This window comes from Corvus kubaryi, unplaced genomic scaffold (assembly GCF_017639235.1).
Source record: "Corvus kubaryi isolate FWS band 111438036 unplaced genomic scaffold, C.kubaryi_AGA036_p1.0 66, whole genome shotgun sequence".
NCBI lineage: Eukaryota > Metazoa > Chordata > Aves > Passeriformes > Corvidae > Corvus > Corvus kubaryi.
The window spans coordinates 25,862,017-25,881,755 of record NW_024582054.1 but is presented as its reverse complement, the minus strand read 5'-3'; positions in this window follow the sequence as shown (position 1 = coordinate 25,881,755).

Sequence of the window (19,739 nt, the reverse complement as noted above, 5' to 3'; positions counted from 1 at the left end):
GGGGCCGGCGGGGCCTGTTTACTGCGCGGCTGCGCGCGCGCCGGGCCCGCGCGCCGGGGGGCGGGGAAAGGGGCGTGGCTGGAGGCGGGGGGGGGCGGCCCTCAGGGAGTGCCCGGGTGGGTCGGGCAGGCAGCGAGCGCAGTGGGGCACCGTGGGCAACCTCCCTGTGCCGGCAGGGTCATCCCGGAGTGCAGGACTACATCCACAGGAGTCTTGGATGTGTCCGCACCCTCTCTGGGCAACCTGTTCCAGAGTGTGGTCACTGCACAGTAAAGAAATTCTTCCTCATGTTCGGGTGGAACTTCCTGGGCATCAGCTTCTGCCCGTGGCACCACCGAGAAGAGCCTTGCTCCATCCTCTGACACCCCCTCACCCCCGTTAGATATTTATACACATTGATGAGGTCCCCTCTCAGTCAGCTTTTCTCTGGACAGGCCCAGCTCCCTCAGCCTTTACTCATAAGAGATATGCTCCAGTACTTTAATCATTTTTGTAGCTCTCCGCTGGACCGACTCCAAGAGCTCCGTGTCTCTCTCCTTCTGCGGCGCCCAGAACTGGACACAGCGCTGCAGATGTGGCCTCAGCAGGGTCACCCGACATGGTGGCTCCACGGGGCAGCTGCTCTGGGGGAGAGAGGGTGAAGGGGGTTGTGAGCAGGGGTTTTGTGTGCCCACAGGGACCTGCCACCTCAGGATGCGGGTATCTGCCCGGGCACAGTGTGGGGTGAGGTGGTCCTGCTGCTGGAGGTGCCAGATCAGAGCCAGGAGGTGTCCATATGCAGCGCTGTTTTTGGGGCAATGGCTCCCAGGTGAGAGTCCCCACTCACCATGGGGCCATCACAGTGAGGCATCACCGCCCTGGCCACCTCCATTGGCTTGCTTGCCATGGCCCTGGCCAGCTTTGCCCACAGAGAACTGCCAGCACCTGGAAGCCTGGTGAGGTGGGGCTGTGGACCCCGTTGTGAATGTCCATCAGCTTAGGGATAGCAAATCCAGGTGTGCAGCTGTAATTTGACGTTTCATGCCAAGCTCATGCTGCCCCTGATGGAGATGCTACCTCCATCCCTCCAGCTCTGCACTAGCCTCCAGCCTGCTGCAGGCAGAGCCAGGCCTGGGAGTTGGCCTGAGGTGTGAACCTGAAAAACTGGTTTTCAGATCACTCACCTCCTTGTTCTGATCATCCTGCAACCATACAGCCAGCTGTGTTGCATGGTGAACCAGATCAATGCCAGGTGGAGGTGGCACAGGATTGGGAAGGATTGTATTCACTGGGCAGGGAGGCAGGCCTATTTCTTCTGACAAGTTTCAGCTTTAAGAGTTTTTCTCACTACAGCCTACTGACTGACTCAAACTGATCTAAGACTGATCTCCAGCAGTAAAAAAGGCTTTGACCCCTCCTGGACAGGTATTTCTCTTACCTGCCTTGCATCAAGTCTAGTAATCATGCAACCAAAGGGTGAGTCAGATCCACCTGAAAATTAACACACACACAGAAATTATGAGTTCTCAGGTAAGCAAAGTGTTGATCAGCAACCGGGTTGATCCAACTCACCACAGAATTGCTGGAGTCAAAATAAAGAAGGAATTGGGAATGTGCGACTAGGGGAAGATAAGCAGCACAGAGTTAGATCATCTTATGTTAACAACAAAAGAAACACTTTCAAGGTACAGTTTCCTGCTGTGTGGCTCTAATGTGACTGCTACAAAAAGCACTGTACTGCTCTCTTCTTTCTGGACTGTGACTATCTGCTGCTACTGCTTCCTTTACCAGCAGCAGTGCTCTTCTGACCTCATGAGGAGCCATTTCTGAAAGATAAATGGATAGAGAATTAAACTCCTTGCAAATGTGAAATGAATTGGGTTAAACTAAGAACACCGACTGCTTAAGAGAGGGGACAGCAATGGACAGCAGAGCTGGAGGGAAGCAGGACCTTCCTTCTTTCCATTAGATCAGTTCAGCTGAAGAAGTCCACTCAGACTGCAGGAGGTTAAAGAGATTTAGTTTCAGGTCAATTTAATTCAAAGAGATTTTGTTTGTAGCTGAAGACTGTCTTGCTGCTGACCATCAAAATATTAGTACAAGGAAGCTAAGAGACATGAAACAGCCAAAGATCACCAGAAAAGAGTATGTATCTGAGTGAATATCTGAACAAGTACAGATAATTAGACTTCTAGAAGGCCAGGTATTGAAGACTTGCTTAAAATTCTTAAGATAAAGCCAATCAATAATGACCAATAGATCTTGTCAGCTTATCAGCCAGCCCTGCCAGATGGTTGATGACCTCCTAAAAGCCCATAAAGTAAGTAAGCAGACCCACAATTTTTTTAAAAAATCATCTTAAGAGTGATTGTTTCATACAGAAATTTCATTAATGAGAAATTAATGACTTCCAGAGAGAAAGAATATTTCCAGTCCACGAAGAAGAGCAGGATGAGCATGGATCTCTAAATAGTAATATTCAAAACAGATAAGGATGTAACAACAACAACAAATTTTTTTTAAAAAGTGTTGCTCCAAGCAGGCATATTCAGTATGTCTTATTCATTACCCATTGACAACATTGAATAGATCACTTTGAAGAAGAAAGCAGGCAACTTTGGTAGAGGGACTGTGTGGAATGCAAATCGTACTGAAACCACAGCAGGCCATCTGTCACTGATGGAACGAGTGTGATCTGAAGAATAAACAAAGTATACAAGTACCTGGTTATCAGCAGTAGATGATGGTGCAGAGAGTCAAAGAATTTATGTAGTGTTTAACATTTACAAGAAACATCAATAAAAGCTGCTGAGAGATTCCACTGAGAATCCAACACAAATATTCATTTGAAAAACACAGCTGCAAGTCACAAGAACGCTATTGTACAGCCCCAACAACAATGCTCATCAAAATACTAGGGGAAACAGAGACTACAGAGATAAGTCTTATGAAAAATTCCCTGTACCACTTGTAAATTCCTCTGTTTCAAGCTAACCAAGAATGATAGTTCTGAAATGATCCCATGAGGACACCCTGGATGAGTCGTTTTGTATGCACCACACAACCAATAAACTGAAGACAGTCACAATCACTGCTGTATCGTGCCTTTACTTTTTGCAAATTGTTTTGGCAAATTGGAAAACACACATGAGCAAAATTCACTAACAGTAATAAAATAGTGTGGTCCTTTGAGATTGCTTTATGCAGGGCATAAGTTGGTCCTGCAACTTTTCAGAATGTAATATTAATAGTGCTTTTACTGGACATGAGGAAACTGCAATCCAAGTACAGTTATGAACAAAACTTTCCTGTACTTGAATTTGAATGCCATCTGTTACTTCCCAGAAAGTGCAACAACTGATATTAGTGATGCTTTTACCAGCTTTTCTGAGACAAAAAAAGAGAGGATGGTGATTACAGCCATACTCCATCAGGCAAACTATCTATTCTAGCATGCACTGCCTGAAGATTATGCTCCAGAAATCAGGAAACCATCTCTGCACTGTCTGTCAACTATAGCAGGCCTGTCAAGTCTTTCTGGGACTTCTGATGCCCAAACTTATTTAGGCATTCAGTGTGACTGGCTTAAGAGTCAAGAGAGTCAAAAAGCTCTGCAATATGTCAAATTTTAACAATTTTTTTATGTATGTGAGTTACTAACAGAGATACACAGACATGCACGTGACACATCTGAACTAGGCAAAGGATTGGTGCTGGTGAGAGGTTGGCATGCAAGTTCTACTTAATATGGGGAGAAGAAAAAGGATGGCCATGTTGGAAATATGTTTCCAAGAACTTACATGGTCTTAAAAGTACATTTAACTTGCTTTCATCATGAGAAAATATTGGTTTTGGCATAGTTTCATAGTTTCTTATTTGCATTAGGCATCTCTTTTTAACCACTGCATACATTTAACATTAAATACATGATGTAATGCATTATGTATTACAAAGTAAAAGGGTGTTACCAAGGATGTTTCTGCTCTCTTAGAACACATTGCATGTTGTTTGTACTTGCATCCCTCCACAAGAGGAGCAAGAGCATGTGAAATGTTTTGTTTCCATGGGGGGGGGGGGGGTGGTAATTACTGAGAAACAAATGGATATTCTTAAAAACAGACATTTGGCTTGAAGAAGGCAAGGTAAAATAAGTCTGCTTTGCAGCTGGGATAGGATGATGGGTGAACGCTGTTGTGTCTTTGGAAAACTTCATTCTGCTGTTCGCAATCAGCTCTCTGTGATTTGTCTCCTGAAAAGACTACCTTGCCTCCATAGCCAGGAGTGCTGTTCTTGTCAACAACAGTTATTATCTTGAGGCCGTAGTTGTCCTGGAAATTATGTTCTCTGAAGATGAGACTAAGATAATGAATTTAATTTAAATTCTATGGAAAGCCAGAGAGATTGGTTTGATATACCTACAAATAGCTTGTGTTTCTAAGATGTGTTGCAGCATTATGTACTTCTCAAAACTCCCTAAATAGGGAAGACATATTATCCACATATACTCAGTACTGCTGTAATCAGCTGAGGAATGACAATCTGTGAATAAATAAGGTCTGATTATTGGCCAGCAGCAGCAACTCAGTTTCTCACAAAACTGGAATTTCTAGACAGTGTTGCAGCGTGAGAACGCAGTGCCATTGAGAAAGCCAAGAACACTCCTAAAGTGTGGTCTGCAATAGACTCTTGCATGTTTGTAACTTAAGAAACAATGCATTCAGCAAATATGTGTTTCAAAATTATTTTCTCTTTCATCAGAACTGGCTATTTCACTCAGCTGGTTTTCATTGGGAAGCTTGTGGTTATTGAGTTATGATAATGCATGGTTGGTTACTGATGGGTGTTGCAGGTCAGCCAAGCGACCTGCATCTGGTGTGAGCAACAGCGAGTTAACAGCCATCCATGCAAGAAAAGTGGCTGCCAGTGTGTGATTTAGGAGTCCCTAAGCAGAACAAGAAATAAGGAAAGCTGAGAAAAGTGTCCTTGGAAAGAGTAGACTTTAAGAGTCAAGGAAAAGGAAGCATTGCCAGCACTTAAAAGAAAAAAAAAGAAAAAAGAAAAACAGTGACTGAATTTTAAATGTGACCAGATTCAGGAGCTGCTGAACATTTTGCACTTAAGACAGCTATGTGCATGTATATCTTAAATTTATACCAGGTTCTTCAGTCTCCCCCAGGTCATCTACCTAACTGATGGTGAGATCTTTCTCTGTTGCTTTGGTGTATTACTCAAAGAGGAACTGAAAACGTGTTAGCAGATTCTTCATTCCCTTATCACCTTTCTCACATCTCAAAGGGTGCAGGGAGCTTCAGAAAAAGCATGGCTATTTGCTTTCTGTCCAGTCATAGGAGAAGATTCTCCATCAGTGTCATAAGCATAATTCCATTTCCATGTCTGGAACGACTGTCTCCAAATTGTTTTAGATGAAGCATTGAAGCTTTAGATAAATGATCGTCTAATGGGAATTTTTATGAGTTTTTCCATAGGCTTACTGAAGCATGGGAGCTCTGGATACTGCATAGCACTGACTTCATTCATTGCTGGTTGAATCATTGCACATATAAAGAAAGGAGAGCTTATTTCCCTGAATTATGTGCTGGCTCCATTCTGGTCATCATTATGTTCTGGCTTCATTACGGTTATGTGGTCACTGATTTTCATTTGCAAGTCAAGAAGGGCATAAGTTAAATTTACAAGGCTTTGCCATCCATCTGGTGTCCAGAACTTACTCGTATATAGGAAGATTATGTGTAACTCAAAGTGGGATAGTTTTTTTATGATTGGGGTTTTGTCATCTACCAGACAGGTTGGCTGAGGGGAAGGGGTATTTATTATTATGATGTATGTATTCTTACATAATACCATATGTACCTTATAATTTCATCATACACGAAATTTAATTAATCATAAAAAATTATCATCACTCAGGCTTTCAGCAGCCTAAGTGCATGTCTAAGTGGAAGTCTGACTTTCTCCATGCCTAATTGTGGGGTACGCCCAGCCCCTGCCTTGGAGGGATTGCACAACCTCCCATAAAGATCCCCTTGGAAAAGGCAGCGCTTCCCGGTGAGGGTGAGCGAAAACAAGAACCATGATCCTCTGGGAGACCCTATGTAGATTCTTTGTAACCCATTGGCTTCTACCCTCTCCTACCCACCCTTGTATCCCTATAAGAGCTACCCTATTCTCCCTTAGAGATCGGAGACCTCGTCCCTAGCCTACCCTTTGCAGAGAGCGGGATTAAAAAAGCTGCCCCATGTGGAATGGCCAAACGAGCCTCTCGTCTCTCTCCTCCTGGTCTGGCCTGGGGTTGCCTCGCAGAACGAGAGCTGAAATCACCCTTGCTGAAATCACTAGAGAGCTGACAGCTTGCTGAGACAGGCACCCCTCTGCGGAGGCAGCCCGGCGGCTGAGGGACCGCCGCAGACCTCGGGGGGACTGTCCCTTGCGGGGCGCTCTCTCTGGTCGGTCACGGCTTCCCGGGTCTGAGCACAGACCCCAACCCGGCCGCAATACCTAATGCGACTTGTTCAGTTTCTCTCTCGCTACGTACATAAAGCAAGAATGGTATTACTAAATAGAAGTGTGGTTTAAAAGATTACCTGTGTAGAGTAGGCTCTTAGGTCTTTGCTTTTCTGGTTTATCTGAAACGATCATCGTTATGAAGCTCATACAATATTGTTCTTATGTAACAAGCACTTACCAGAAGTCACATAATCAAGCATGCACATTCCTGTGACATTCCTTGTCTTTAGCCTCCATCTTTCTAAGGCCGTGTGCTAGGTATAACAAGATTTATGTCATTTTCCAATAGCTGTTCTGTTGGTTGAGCTAAATCCCATCTGAAGTCTATTTGTTCACTGTCATTTTTCTTCTCATGAGTACATATAACAAGCTACAATCAGACATGGGGTAGATGCATACTAAATCTTCACGTATTTTCATCATTTTTGATAGTAAAAATGATAGAATTGCTTCTTATGGGCATGGTAAAATACAGAGAGCACCAGTCTGACATCTTTCACAGGCAATTACTTTCAATTTTCAAATACTAACTTCCTGATTCAGTGATTTGACAGAGATGAGGACATTCAATAGATGCACTAGCATACAAGTATTTCCTTTTTTTTTTTTAAATCAGTTAACTAAAACTTGACTGTGATGTCTAAATATGTTTGGTCTCTACAGGAAAATAAATCTGGGGGGGTGGACTGATGTGACAGGATCAGTCTCTGCATCAGTATACCACAGGAAAAGGGAAAGCTGTGCACATTTATAAACAAACTGATTTTTACAACTTTCATTTGTATTTTTAGTTAAACAGAGATAAAAGCACAATAATTAGGAATTGATCTCAACATAAACCTTCAATTTTTACATATGTGGTTTTATAGTTGTTTAGAGTTTTAAAAATTTTAAAATAACTAAGCCTGATCCAACCTATAGATTTCCTAAGACATCTATTGGTTTGTGGGCTGGGAGAGAATGGCTGAATAATTAAACATTTGATTAACAGGATATTAACGTAACAAAGTATCTATTTAAAAAAATAGACTCCTTGAAGGGGTTAACTTAAAAAAAAAACCAAACAAACAACTTTTGTAAGGTTAAAACTCCTATGCCATATACACAAATATGTATTGCTCTCTCTACCCATCTCTATATATTTGTTCAGTATGACTCCTATAGAGAATATTTATATTTGCTGTATTAGCCCCATCTGGTGAATTCTAACAGCATTGCAAACTGGACAGACCTGATGCTGCACTCACGTCCCAGCTCTTAGATAGGTGGCAGGGCTTGCACAGAGACCCGTATTCCTCCCTCTGCAGCAGCAGCACGAACACCCGGGAGGAAACCTCATTAGCATGGCAAGTAACATGGTTCATAAGCTTCTCTTTTGCTTTAATGGATTAATCTCGCAAGTCAGGGTGCTACTCTCTTCATTTGCATCCAGAAGCATGCACAGCCCATCAGTGCACTTTAGTCACTCCCATTCACAGGCAGAGATAGCTTCCATTTCTGTTCCTTGGTTTGAGCTGAGGCTGTGTGTGCCAGGGCTAAAACAGGTGCTCCTACAGAGACTTTACGTTTCGGTGTTTTTCTGGGAGGGCTGTGGCCCACTTTCTGTAATTGCAAAGGGATGTCACCCATTAATTAGTTCGTTTCAGAGCAGCTGTTAGTGGACACAGTAATGGGTGACCTGCTCCAGGTGGCCCTGCTTGAGCAGGGAGAAATGAGATGACCTCCAGAGGTTCCCCCCAACTTCAAACACTCTGTCATTCTGTAAGTTTACCCTTAACATTATTGTTTACATTTGTGCAATATCAATATAAATCAACACTGTTTTGAGGAGGTAGCATTTTACTTACCTTCTGTAAGAATAAATATTTATGAAGCTCTTTTGAAGTGCACGATCATGATGTTAGTCTGTAAAAAAGAAACGAGGAGGCTGCTTGTCTCTAGTACATGGGTTAGCAAACCCTGTCAGCCTTTGAAATATGGTAGGTCAGAATAAGACACTCTCCACGGCTGCCTTGATTTGCTCCATGCCTAAGGAGTCTTGTTCAGTTTCTCTCTACTTTCCTTCTCCTGCTACAAGTCTAAACCAAAGGATGGGCTGATTTTTTATTTTTGTGGTGGCTTGAAGGTTACCTACATAAATTCTGCAGAAAGATGAGTGATGACAGTGATTCTTTTACTGCCAGACTTAGCTGATGAAGATTAGTTGCTCTTCTAATGTAAGCTGAAATGTGGCTACAGTATGTTTCTTTCCATCACTTCCCTTTGGAAAATTCAAACAAAAACTCATAGTAATATTTCTAGTCAGTTTAAATTATAATTTATTCTGTTTCTTGTCTACTTTCCTGCCCACAGCTGTGACAGGAGAGAATTGGGGGCAAAATAAAAACAGCTAGTAGCTAGACACAAGGGCCTTGTGGTCTTTTATCATAAGAGGTGAATAAAGGGGATTGTTTAGGCATAACTTAAATAAGAACATGAAATAAGAGCCTATCTTAAGGAGGAAATCCACATCTTTAGGTGGTTTCAGACTTGGTTTCTGTTAAATGATAAGAGAAGGGACTTCGCACTGTAACACGTCCCTTCAATAAAATGTGTTTCCTTGCAGTGTTATTCTGACTTGAAGGGACTATAAACAAAAGTATATTAGTCTCATCATTATGCCAACTAAGCCAGTATCTCTCATTCCCCCAGAGAAATTTCAAGCTTATTTTTAAAGTAAAAGAGTTACCTCAGAATATTCCTGTTGAGGTAGTGTTTCAAGTTAAAGGAGAGTGGAAATCTCATGTTTGTTATTTTGTCATAACTGCAAAATTTTGTCTCTGGGATGTCCCAGAATGTACAAGTGAAATTAATTTGTGATAACAAATCCTGTTATTACTTTTCTTACTTTATAATGCAATCTAATATGATTATATTAAAAAGCCTACTGATTCCCTCTTGATTAAACAATTATTCATCCTATGTTATCTTAAGTGAGAAATCAGAGAAAAGTGAAAAACCTAACATGTGTACTGGATTATTAATGATACCTCTGAAACAATAATTAAATTTTTCTGCCATATGCTCTCAAGACAAATTATTTGTATTTTTTCAGTTTAAAAACACATGTGCCACTGTCTGTTGTCTGTATGTGTGGGTGTACATGCAGAGAGGTTTCAACTCTGTGCATCCTTTTTAACACTGAGTGTGTGCAAGCTGAAGATCAGCCCATGGATGAAGAGGAGCAGACTCTTGCCTTCCAGGCTGAAATAACTGCTCATCAACACTTTCTGTTCCAGCAAGAAAAACTTTCTGAGGGAAGCAGTTAGCAAATCATTGGTTGCAAGTAATCTGGCTATTAATGTGACTCAGCCAGTAAAACACTGCCTGGATTCTTAAGTGTAGCCTGAGAATGCTCAAGCCTTCTGTTGTGATCCCTGGACAGAAGGAGACTTGAGTCTGTGACTGATCCAAACAAGCTGGATCCTGGGAATGGTGGACCTGACAAATACAATTGCATTCTGACCATCATGGATTCATCCTGACCACAGGGTGACCAAAGCTGATCCCATGACTACTGCAAGGTACAGCAGTGGGGCTTCTACAGAAACATGGCTTGTGCTGGTGTCTCTGGGAATGGTCAGTTTGAGGTCAGCCTCGTCTCTGCCTCCCTGGTTGCAAAAGTGACTGTGGTCACAAAGCAAAGACAGGCAGTAGGAAAGTCACCTTCATTCCAGGCTTCTTGCTGTCATTGATAAGGGTAATTATTTTTGGAATTCGTTGTTCTCTGTCTCGTGGGTGGTGAGAGTCAAGTGAACATTCTGCAGAACAGAGTGGGAGCACAGGTGCACAGTCTGATGGCACAGGATCTCTACCTTTAGCAGCAAATTTGCCTGGCTCAGTAATAACCATTGGCTGAACTTTGTGTAGCAGAGAATGAAAGTGCATCACACAATACAGCACCACTGCTGCATTTCATTTCTGGTATGTGTAACATTTAAAGAGAAAGGTTGAACTTAATGAATTTCTGCATTATAGACTCCCTCTTGCAGTTCATATGTTGTTATGCTGTGCTTCTTGAGGGCTATGAAAGCTGGGGGAAATACACATTGAAATGGTATAATTGCTTTAGTTGTTGCATTTGTTGGAGCACAGAACTGGTATAAAACACCAGCTCAGCATTATCAGCTAGTCAGTGATGGTTAAGAATTTCTTATTACAATTGTATTAATTCTTAATTTCAGGAAGATGGTTACTATTCATCCATTTGTGCTGTCACTAAAACGCACATATTTCATTAATGGGGGACCACATGACTGTAAAACAAAGATTATCCTATATCTGAAGGAAGACCAAAGAGAATACTTGGGGAAAAGGCAAATCAAAGAAATTGTGAAGAAGCATTCTCAATTCATCAGCTATCCAATTACACTCTTTGTAAGTGCCTTGTTTGAGATGCTAATTGTACATGCTTTGAAACACTAGTTGCATACCTAATGTCCTTGCATCATTCCCAGATGCTACTAGTACAACATTAACTAAGCTGTCTCTGTACTGCCAAAATTAACATTTGCAAGAAGGACTCTGTATTGTGTGATAATTTCTTGGTTTGCTTTCCTAATGAGCTCTGAAAGAGTACTGCCTATGTAGGACAGTTACACCATGTATCAGTCTGGATGCTGAGCTTCTCACTCACCAACCCAGAGGAAATCTTACAAAGATAACATTTATCTTCGTGAATTTAGTAAGACACATTACATGCTTTTGTTAAAATCTGGACTACTTGGCAATGAAAATACATGCTTGTAGATGAAGATCCTAATTATGCAGGTGAAACAATAAACTCTGATTATGCATTTTATATTGATATATTCTAAAGTTCTGCTTTTGGGGCCAGAGAAATCTCCTGACATATTTAGATATGCTTCTGAGAGAGGTCTGGTTGGCAGTGACTAACTAGTAATTCTGGTTTTTAAGCCAGACTTATTATGGTTCTAGTTCCAAAAGTGAGAACAGATGAGCAGAAGGCAATGTAGAAAGGTACTTCAAATGCCAGGTGCATCAGTATTATTTAATAAATTAATTCTACAAAACTGCAAAGCAGAGTTGGAAATACTTCTCATATGACCTGTAATTATGTTTATTCATACAAACCCAGGGACATGCAGGGAAGTTCATCAAGATGGAAATAACATGCAAATTAAATAATATAATTGGAATGTGACTGCAGAGGTTTCTAGAAAAAGAATGGCCCCCTGTAATTTTCTGTCTTGAACTACTAAGGAGAAGGAAGCCAAGCCATCATGGTTATTTTTGGTATAAATTCAGAACTGTATTTGTGTCAGATGAAACAAACTTGAACAGTTCTATAGAACCACAGCTAAAAGAGATATTTCATTTTGAACAAATGGTCTGAGGAAACACTATTTTAGGTATGTCATTAGGAAGAGCAGCTAAGCCCTGAGGAAGAAAAGCTGAAAAATCCCGTCTTTTACTATCCCAATCCTTGAATGCCCCCTCCTGCAACTTAGCTTTGTAGATCTACTGTGAAGGGCAGCCAAAACAAGAAACAGAAAATGCATTCTGTCATAATTTTTTTCATAGTTTAATTTCATAATAAACTTTACTGGCTAGAGTGAACTTGCTGATTTTATTTTAATCACTAGACATTTAAAAAGTAACTTGAATTTGACAAAATAAAAGTACTTTCACTCTTCCAGATATATCTAATCCAAATAAAGCAGAGAAGAAATCCTGGGCTGTCAGCATCTGAAACACTTTTAAATTTGTCAATCACAAGTCATTGCAACTCCCACAGCGCTGAAAAACCCATTCTGGAGGGGGTTTCTTCCTCGTTTTGTTTTGTCAGTGATGTGGGGAAAAAAGGCAGAGGCATCTCCTGGCAAGTGTTAACCAGCACCCCTCTGGTTAAGAAATAACCTGGTGACTTCTAGTAACTGGTCTGTCCTACTTTCACAGTGCAGAGCAGCTGCATTATACTGACCTGCATATTAACTTGCTAAGAATACCCTCGGCTCAGCTGACTGCAAAGAAGGATTTCAGCATAAAGAGCCAAGTTACATCAGAAGATTTGCCTCAGTATGGCAGGAAGCATCTCCTTGAAAGAGATGAAAACCGATTTTCCCTCTAATTCACTATGCCTGGTTCCTGTAGCCCACAGATAAATTTGTAATGATTAATCAAGCACTTACACAGCTCTTGACAAAATTTCTCGAAGTACCTACTCACAGTCAGCTTTAATCAGAATACTTACTGCTACTATTCTTTTTTTCAGCATTCTTTTGTGGAGAGGAAGCTGGGATTCAGAGTTCTTCTGCTTTTTCACAAGAAATAAATCTTTTGAGCTGTCTGACACAGCAAGAAAATAACATTAAACTGTGCCTAAGCTGAGTGTTCATCACAGATAGCTGTTAAGCCTTAATCTATGATTATCTGAAAGCACTCCATAATTTTAGTACCTTGCTTTTATCCCACCAGTATCTTGCTAATAAAATGGAAGTACTGTCTGGAATATGAAAAAAAAAAGTCTACTCAGAATATATGGACAAATATAAATTAATTTCTTGCCTTTTTTTTACAAGTATAGTGTCAAATTAAGGACCATATCCTGTTTGAAATACTAGAAAGAATCAGCTTCATGGACATGTATTTTAAATGCTCACAATCTCCCATCCAGAAAAATGTGGATCCCAAGCTTGCAGATTTTTAAAATTTCTGTGACTTCTAAGACCATTGTTGAAACATGCCTCATGATGAAATTTAAAACTTCTGGGTCTGTAGCAGACTCATAGTATAGCCCAGCATATATTGAATTCTGAATAGCTGACTTCAAATATTCTTTTTCACAGATATTGCAGCAGAGCACAATTACAAAGGTGACAATAATAAAATTCTTCCAAGTTTTCCTGGACCTTCAGAAGGAAAGAAGACAGCAAGTTTGTAAGCAGTTTTCTGGACTGTGAGGTGTTCTGCCTGGACACCTCTTTGAAGGAGTAAAAAGAGTCAGCCTTGGCCAAGGCTTCTAACAGATCTTTTTCACAGAATTCCTTTCATACTGGTCAGATCCAAGGTAACTTGGCTGCATGACACCAGAGCTACTTTCGAGCTATAATTTGAACTTAATAAAAGCTAAAAGTACTCCCTGCAAATACTTTCTAGAATCAGGTTTATCATATTAGCACCAATTTAAGCAGTTGTGCAAGATTCTTCAATTCTTTCCATTTCTGTGCCCTCTTTGAAGTGGAATGGTTGAGGTTACTGCATACTCAGTATCCTCAATAAAAATGTGCAATTGATTTTCTTTAATCTAGTTCACCCTGATTCCAGCTATCATACTGCTTAGTAAACCTACTTTCTCAGCTCTTTACACAACTAAAATTCCACTCCCAACTAAATCTGAAAGTGTGATCTCCACACCAGATTGCTCTCTCTCTTTCCCTCTGATTTCAAAGGTAAACCTTTCTATGAAGGGGTTTTATTTTTTTCTTTGTTTCTAGGAAATGTGCTTATAAAGAAGTAGATCCTTTGGAAGTGTTCCTGAACTATGAAGGGCTTTCCAAAAATTTTCTTCTTGCTTTTGCTGAAGTCACTAGAGCAATTTGGTCCCAAAGATATCTTCTTTATATAAAATCTCCTAATGCAAAAAAACATGATCTTTCTTCTTATCTGCTTAAAACCCAGGACTAGAACTTACCTTCTCTGCCTCTATTTAAAATGAATTGAAAATTTATTTCCTACTGTCAACTTTTCTGTCATGTCATAAGCACCTAACTCAACTCTGAAAAGTCATCTGTGTTCAGTAATTTGAAAAACTAATACTATTGCATCAAGAATGTTAGTGAAGTACAGAACACATGCTTTGTGACATAATTACCAATAGTATCCAACATTTAGAAGGTGGTTTGAAGGATAGTTCTGTGTCCAAATCTACCATGCCCACAAAAAAAGGTATGTAAGTGCTCCATACGTACCCACACTTGCTAGTAAACAGTGTGCAACAGTGCTTAGCTGTTATAGGTGCTAAACCCCAACCCTTACTGTTATACTGAATTCAACTACAACTTGACAGGGAAAAAAGTGTCAGGTTTATTTCCACGCTTGCTGATGCTGGGGCTCTATGGAGTTATTTTTATAATAATGTTACTTTACCATCACTATCATTTTTTAACAACTTCATGGGAAGTCTAGGCTTTTGTTTGTCTAGGGACTTTTCAGTCAAACCTTCTGCTGTCTGGAAGGGCTTTTTGTCCAAGTTTCTTGTCCTTCTGAATTAGGATCTATTGAAACGTATGCCTATGAATAGAACAGAGCTCTTAACTATGGATAATAAAAGTTACAGCTGCCACCATACCTCTTGTTCCCCCTCCAAAGTTAACAGTTTTATGTAACTGTTCCTGATTTAGGGGAGCTCTGATGGGCGTGACATTCTCCTGTCACTCTCCAAGCCATGTAACTGTATGTCCTGGCTTTTTGGTCTCATGCTAGACAGAGACCGCACACATTTCAAAAAACAGGTACTGCAGTCATCTTGCAATGCTCTTAAAACAAAGAGCAGAAGCAGACAGTGAAAGAAACACTTTTAACTTGGTGGAAAACAAAGTGTCTTGTATTGCTCAGTTTGCATAGGTATAATGCTTGATTTGTACATATAATTTCAGCTGAGAAATGAAAAATTTACATTAATTCTGAGAAAGTGTCAAACATTATATGAGGTCTAAAGCTATAAAAGATAATATCTTTTGTTCCAGTGACAAGGGAATATTAAGATGAGGAACAAATTAAAATATCAAACTGTAGCTGTTATAAACTTAACTTATTAATTTTGTAACAAACACCACATAAAGTAATTTAAGACTGGACAATTATTCTGGGGGCTTGTTAACATTCCACGAATCCAGGCCTTTCCATGCTCATTCCCTCAGCTTTCCTGTGCAGCTGAGCTTTACGTATCTATATCTATATAAATATATTATATATGTTATACTATATATAAAATATAAATTATAATTGACACTTGCTAGTAGTGAAATTGTTGACTTTTGTTATAAAAAATATATTCTTGTTCAACAGTAATTCCCTTTAGAATTCCTTCTGAGAGAAATGACTGACAGTTTTCACAATCCCTGACACATACTTCAAGATCTGTAAGTTTTTAGGAAAAAAGAATATGTACATGCAGCCCACGAACCATGAAATTATTGCTGCCACCTGCAGTTCTACAGTACAACTACATTATATGAGATTGATTTTTTTCCCTGCCTCTTAATTAGCTTTTTCACCACAAAAATATTTCTTCTACGTGACTATTGATCCTATTTCTAGTACGAATCACCTTTTTTTGGTGACCTACAGATCTTATGATCACTTCAGCTTCTGGCAAGTGATGAGGAAGCACAAAAGAAGAGAGCCTGGAAATCGTTTTAAGAAAGCATGAAGCTTTGCTCAGACAGATATCCATTCCCAGCTTTACATTTCATTATGATAACACAGATTTTACATGCATAATCCCATGTGTTAAAGCAAACTAGACATATATTACCACATCTTACATCATTCTTCTGAAATCTACTGTTATGCAGTTTCAGTTGCTGCTGTTTTGTTTTCCTTGTTTCCCTGAAGCACTGAGATAACATGGCAAAACTGTGTCAGAACTTAAAATTAATTTTAAAGCAATGTTTTAAAAGCATTAAGGCTACAAAACCAAGCAGAACTTAAGTGAAATGTTGGAATTTGAATTCTCAATGCAAATGTTTTTTAATTTCTTTGTGACTTATAAAAAACAAAAAAATCTCTTTCAGCAACACTGAAGAAGCCTTTGATTGAATTAAGAATAAACCCCAGTTTTCCTGGGTGTTATTTCAACACTTTGAACATTAAAAAACTTTCTTTCAGCCAACTTTTACTTTGTTCTTTTTAAATATTATAACTTCCACATAGTAAAGAGTTCTATGAAACTGTGTAATTAAAGATTCTATAAGGATGCAAATGTATACGGAGAACAAGCATGGGACTAATCCTTAGGAAACCAGGAAATGCACGATGGAGGCTTTCTGGTAAGGAGTGTCCTGTTGGTGAGTTGGGGTCAGCTGTCCCAGCCGTGTCCCCTCACAGGTCCTTGTGTTCCCCCAGCCTTCTTGCTGGGCATCAGTGTGAGAAGCAGAAAAGGCCTTGACGATGTGCAAACACTGCTCAGCAATAACAAAAACATCTGTGTGTTATCAACCCTGTTTTCAGCACAAATTCAAAATATAACTCCATACTGGCTGCTGTGAAGAAAATTAAGTCTACCCCAACAAAAACCAGCACGATCTCTTGGTTGAAAAATGGATCTGTCTTGGTCAGAGTTTCCTCCAAAATTAACTCTAACACGAACCAACTTTGGAACCAGTCTTTTTTTTTTTTTTTTTCCCTTGCCTAAAAGTGAAGCAATACAAAACTGGGATCAGTTAAAATAGAGTAACCATAGGAACAAAGTGTCTATATTTGCTAGCCCTCACTGCATAACAGAACAAAAAGGATACAGGTTATTCACAAGCCATGAAGAAAATATTCACAAGCCATGAAGAAAATTTTACACAGGCACGGAGGAACTCGGATTAAGCAGAGCTGGGAAAATTTAGATGGTTTGGTATGAGATTACGTTCTCCCAGTGTACTTGTCAAACAACTTTGACAAAAGAAATCAGTCTGCTTTTGAAGGCTGAATAACACAACCACAAAAGAGAAAACAGAATGATGTGACTGGAGATTAGACAGTATAAAGGCATGTGATCCTGCAGACATATGCAAAAACCTTCCATAGGTCTTCACATGCTTGAAATAATATATATCCCTAAGTCTGACTCACTGGACCCACACTAATCGAGAGATTAGAAAGGAAAATATTTTCTTAAACATCTTGAATATTTTTATAAAAGTGGCACCCTTAAAATTCTGGACACCTCAAAAGGAGAGCATGCAAGTAAATTTAGTAGGATATTGCTGGATAAAATGCTTGGACAGATTTCCATATATTGCAATAGTTTGCAGTTCTCTGAAGTACAGAAGTTACTTTGATGCAAATACACATTAGGAGCATTTCAGTCAATGGAATCTGAATGTAAGAGGGTTTCAGCCTAAAAGGCACATACTATAGAATTTATACTATACCATGACTATTTTTAATCTAAGAAAAAACATGGAAGTTACATCATTATGCTTATCTGCCACACTTTATTAGGACAGTAGTGGAGAGCCATTAGGCTGCTTTATGGAAGCAGACAACCAAAGCAGCTGTCAGATCACTGAAATCACAGTCACTGTGCAGAGAAAGGAACTTGTACTCAAGAAAGCATTTTGGTGCACATTATTTTGTACAGGCATACGTGTCTGAGAGAAAGGAAAAGAAATGTATTGAGAACACCTCAAAATAAAACTTGAAGAGAGTAACAACCAGCCCAAGTAAGTACCAAGAAGGTGACCCAGACGTAAGTGCAGAACTTCCGAGGCTGAATGTTGGCTGAAATCCAGCTTTTTCAGTGGCTTAGAACAGTGAGCAAATAACCTCACCCTTACAAGTGGTCTGATTTCTCCTGTGGGCTGAGCAGCAGCTCATCTATACACCCTGTTATGTTTGCACCACAATTAATTTCTCCACCTAATTAAAATAACCTGCAGGATCCTGTATTTTGGCCAACTGCTTGGGTCAGAGCTGGAGCACCTCTTTAGAAGGGCAGAGTCCTTTAAGACATTGCACCAATGCATGTACTGATCCAGATACTGCAGAAACTGCAGCAAGACAAGCTGTAATTTTAATTCCTTGGTGTTCCTACATGTTTTACACATGTACTTAATGTATCTTCTTGTCAGAATACTGAAAACTCCCTGAAAACATAATGCTACAACAAAATCAAGCCAGTGGACCCCAATTCAATTAGATTTGCTTGTCTGGGTTAAACTGCAGGATAATGAATGTAAAGAATACTATGTTCAGCATGAGGATTTTTGATTAAATACATCAATGGATGTAAGTACTGGAATATCTAGTTCATGCTAGCCAGTCTGTTTCAGATGCTTAACTTGGAGAAGGTCCGGTTAGGCAACTTAAAATTCAATTTCCCAAAGATGTTGAACTAGACAGAAGTCTGGGGTACATCTAAGAGCCTAAAGAAAACAGAAAGAAGTTGCACCTGGGATGCATTTTTGCAACAGAAACAACATTCTTTTTATTCCCCAAATAAATAGCTGTTCTTTAGAGCAAGGAGATTTGTCTAGATTCATCCTTACATCAGTGCACAATTTTAACATGTAGTTTCTCTTGGTATTTATATCCTTGAAAGTGGATCAGCTCCAAGAAGAAAGTTTTAGAAGTCTGGTCTGGAACACATGGGATGCAGATCATTCTCCTGAGCTGTGGAAGATCTGCATTTAACTCCCTGCTCCCAATCAGGTCATTCAGGATATAAAAATACCCTCCCTACTAAATGCTGCAATCACAGAGCTGCTGGGTATAATGAGACGTACATATCAAAGCCTTTATGCTGGATGCGTAATTGTATGTATAAAGTTGTCTCTTGCGGTGTCCTTTGAACATCAGCCGAGATTTCCCAGATGAACTGGCAAAGGCCACGTTCAGGCTGAGAATCCCAGCAGGTTTCAGGCTTTGGGCTGCTACAAACCCAACAGCACTGACCTACGTCTCATGTCTACTATTAGCACTTAAATTCTTAAGTAACTGCATAGCTATGTAGGTCTGCTGAGCCGCTTGGATTCGGTCCCATGGCTCTTTTTACCCTGTGGAAGTGCACAGACCGAGAGGCAGAGTTTTGTTAACTGGCAGACTGATACCTGCTTCGTGAGAACCAGTGTTGTTTTCCCTGAGCAGGCGAAACGCGTTACCACAGCATCCCTAAACTGTGATTCACCCGGCTACGCCCGGCAGCGCGGCCGAATCCTGCCTGGCGAGCAGGGGAAGGGGAGCGGTGCCGCCCTCCCGCAGCCCCTCACCCCACCCGAGGGGATGGCAGCACCTGCACAGCTGCACCGGCACTCCCGCACAGCTGCACACCTAAACCTGCGCACACACACAGCCACACAGCTGCACACGTCCACCTGTACTCCTGCACACCTGCACCCCCGCACCCTCACACACACACACCTGCACCCTGCACTCACACACACACCAGCACCCCTGCACCCTCACACACGCCTGCACCCCCGCACCTTCACACACACCTGCACCCCGCACCCTCACACACA